Consider the following 4,308-nt stretch of genomic DNA (forward strand, 5'->3'; position numbering starts at 1 on the left):
CAACCAAGCTCAAGACTTAAGAGAAGCATTAAAAAGTTAAAAGGAAGAGAAATGATAAAGGACTTGATAAGGTTAAACTGTTTACATTTCTGTATGGGAATACATGTGACTCCTAAGAATTTTATCATTGTTACAGTAGCCAGAAGGAGTTTACATAGACAGAGGGTATGAGTGTGAGTTGATTAAGTTAGGATGATCTAAAAAAAATGCTAGTTCCTTCTCCCTTACCACCACCCTCTTCTTCCCCCAGCCCCCAAGATCTGGAGAATTATAATTGTGTTTAGTTCTGGAGACTGTAGTTTAAGAACAAAGATAAACTGGAGAATCTCTAGTGTCCAGAGAAGGGTGATCTTGATAGCAAAGAGGCTCAAGTCCCATGACAATTGGTTGGAAGTACTGGTGTTTAGCCTAGATCAATGATGACAAACCTTTTAGAGACTGAGTGCCCAAACTGCAATCATCATGCTGCATGTGAGTTCCCTAACTTATCCCATACAGGGGAGGGAGGAAGTGCCCCCACTGGGCTGCTTGAGCAGAGGTGTGAGTGATGGGAGAAATGTTCTCAGGTGCACGTGGGGAGAGGGAGAGGAGTAGCCACCTCTGGCACATGTGCCATTAGTTTGCTAACATAAACCTAGATAAATGAAGCTGGGTTGGGAAGGATATCCCAATTATCTTTAACAACTTGAAAAACTATGTGGACAAGGGATAAGATTTCTTCTGTTGGGGCCTAAAGGACAGAACCAGATGCAATGTGTGGAAATGGCAAAGAAAGGAATTTAGACTTTATGTCAGGGAGGACTTCCTAATTATTAGAGCTGTCCCAAAGTAAAGCAGGCTGCCTCTGGAGAGTAAGGTCCTTGCCCATAAAGATCTTCAAGAGGTTGGATAACCATTCCTCTGGTATCATAGTGGGCATTCCTTTCCAGTATGGATTGGCTAAGTTTCTTCCAAGGCTAAAATTCTGGGATTCTGTGTCTTATCCCCTAAACTGATCTAAGATCAAGAATATCAGTCCAGAAGAATCTATGACCACTAGGGGACTAGTTAGTCCCAAACTCTTCCCAAGCAGCTGGCTACCTGTTGGACTGTTCAGATTGGCATACAAGACTCTCCTTAAACTGTTCTCTATCTCCCTCTCCAGCCATATGTGGAATTCGAGAATTCAAAGAGCTCTACCAGACCACCTTGAGTAGGTACAGTATGCAGCAGAGGAAAAGCTACTAAGATCAAATCCCAGTTCAACTACTCTGGATCTATGTAATCACTCAGCTTCCCCGAGGTTCTATTCTGGGACCTTTTCTCTTTTCTTCATTTACTCTCTTTTCTGGGTAACCTTATCATCATTCTTAGGGGGTTGTAAATGATTACTAAATCTAAATCTCTATGTCCAGTGTCAGTGTCCCCTGAGCTTCAATTCTGCATCACTAATTGCCTATTGGACATTTCAAACTAGATGTCCTATAAGCATTTCAATCTCAACATATCCAAAACAGAGTTTATTGTTATCTTTTCATCCAAACCTTTCATCCACATTTCCTGATTTCAAGGGTATAACCATCTTGAGTTTAGAACCTGTGTCATTCTTGACTCCTCACTCTCCCTTAACTCCCATAACTAATCAGTTGCTAAATCTTGTTTCTCTCTTTACATCCATCGTATGCATATTTTTCTTTCCACTCCAGAGTCCACCCACTAGTTTGTGCACTTATCATCTTTCACTTGGACTATTGCAAAATTCTTCTCTTTAGTGTCCCTGCCCCAATCTCTCTTCAATTCCAATTCATCCTCCACACATCTGTGAAAGTAACTTTTTGAAAGCACAGGTCCAAACCTAGCCACACTCAACTCCAACTCACTGAATTCCAAGGATCTCCCTTTCATCTCTAGGATCAAACATAAACTCCATTCTGGGGTATTCCAAGTGCTCCACAAGTTAACCCTTTCCAATCTTTTTACATATTACTACCCTTCACTTTTGTTGAGTTATTTCAGTTATGTCCAACTCTTTGTGAGCCCATTTGGGATTTTCTGGGCAAAGATACTGGAATGGTTCGACATTCCCCTCTCCAGCTCATTTGACAGATGAGGAAACTGAAACCAAGAGGATTAAATAACTTTCCCAGGGTCACACATCTAGGAAGTATTTGAGGCTGAGGGCAGCAAGGCAGCAATACCATGTATTGGTTCCAAGGCAGAAAAGTGGTAAGGGCTAAGCAAATGGGGGTTAAGTGACTTGCCCAAGGTCACACAACTAGGAAGAGTCTGAGGCCAGATTTGAACCCAGGATCTCTCATCTCTAGGCCTAGCTCTCAATCCACTGAGCCACCCAGATGCCCCCCTGTTTGCCTTTTTTTTTTTAATGTATCTGAGGCTGCATTTGAATTCAAGTTTTCCTGACTCCAGGCCTGGTGCTCTATCCACTGACCTACTTAGCTGCCCACTACCTTCCACAGTTCATCTACACTGACCTACTCCCTTGGTCCTCACACACAACACTCCATCTTCTATCTTTTTGTCTTAACACTGTCTATTTCTCATGCATGGAATGCTCTTCTTGCCTTCCCCTCTTGGAATTCCTGGCTTCTTTCAAGAATCAACTCAAGTGCCATCTTCTGAAGAAGGTCTTCCCTTGTGCTCCAATTGCTGGTACCTTCCCATTCATTGGTATCTGTCTCATATATGCCCATATTTTAAGCCTGTGCTATATCTTCTCATTAGAATGTAAGGGGCTGTCCCCCTTCGGTGTCTGTATTACCAGCATTTAGCAGAGTGTCTGGCACTTAGTATTTCATAGATGTTTATTGATTGATTAACTGATTTCCTCATCTGTAAAACAAGTGGATCTCCAAGGAGACTTCTGTCTCCTTCATTTTCTCCATTTTTCTTTCTCCTCTTTTTAGGTCTTAGGCCTGCCAATGAGGCGCATAACTGTTTCTCATAGGTCACTCCTGTTCCAGGTCCTGAATAGCTGTCATGGCTCCTCTCAAGGCTCTCAGGACCTACTACAATGAAACATAGGGCATGTTGCCCTGAGAGGACCAGAAAAATGATTCAAGTTGATGCTTGATCAGAATAAAATTGCCATGAAAAGTGTAGAATAACTAATAAAGAGCCAATAAGCCAGTGGCATCACAGTCTCCTAAAAAAAACCACTTAGGTCAGGGGCAGAAAACCTGGATTTGAATCCTGACTATACTACTTCCTCCTATATGACTTTGGACAGATCAGTTCTCTTCTTTTAGGTGTCAGTTTTCTACTACAGTAAATGGTTGCCCCTGAAAGGTTTCTTTCAGCTCTAAATTCTAGATATAAACATTTTATTTGTGAATATACATAATATCTATGATATAGAATTTAGATATGTATTTGTATATATCTATATTCTCTGATATATCTACTCCTGCTGCAGAAATGAGCTTAAAGTAATTAGGGACAAGAAGTCACACAAGAAATCACAAAGCTTCCCTTCACTATGAGGAGAGATTCTTAGGGTCCTCAAATAGAAGAGCCTCAGGGTATCTGAGTCCAAGTAATAAACTCTTGCTGTCTCCAGATTTGCCCGGTAACTGTCATTGATTTTAGGATAGCATAGATTTAGAGATGAAAGGAACCTCATGAACTGCCTAGTCCAGCATTGATGAAGTTTTGGCACACATGCCTGCCCTGGCACAAGGGAGCTGCTCTGTTCCCTCTCTTCCCAGCGCCCGAGGACATTTTTCGCATGCTCTGCCCCTCTGTCCAGCTACCCAAAGCAAGCACTTCCTCTCTCCTCTCTCTCAGGTAATGGGAGATTGGGGAGGGCTCATAGACAGCTTGAAGTTGCCCTCTGGGCACACAAACTTGAAAATATTTGCCAATGTTGGTCTAGTTCAACTCTCTCATTTTGAGGAAGAAGAAACTGAGGCCCAAAGAGCTTATAACTTTCCCAAGTTTGCACAGGTAGTAAGTAGCTAAGCTAGGAAAGTCCTCTGTGTCCAAATCCAATGTCTTTTCTACTATACCATGTATTTCTTCCAACTTGTAAAACAGGCATTATAGCATTTTCCTTTGAAGATCAAAGCCAGTTACACCCTTTAGGCCCTGGGCCAAAGGATTTATTGTCCCCAAGACCAAATCAATAATCAGGAGACACTTAATGCACCTGAACCAAGTGGATTATTTGGAGGATTGGATTATGACAAGCAAGCTCTCAGATGCCAGCAGACCCCACTTTCAAGAGGTTCCTGGTTAAATTTCTTGACCACCATCCAAGGGGAGTAGCTTCCCTTTCCCCATTCCATTTCCCAGCCCCCAAGGAAAGGTAAA

This window comes from Monodelphis domestica, chromosome 1, assembly GCF_027887165.1.
Source record: "Monodelphis domestica isolate mMonDom1 chromosome 1, mMonDom1.pri, whole genome shotgun sequence".
Classification (NCBI taxonomy): domain Eukaryota; kingdom Metazoa; phylum Chordata; class Mammalia; order Didelphimorphia; family Didelphidae; genus Monodelphis; species Monodelphis domestica.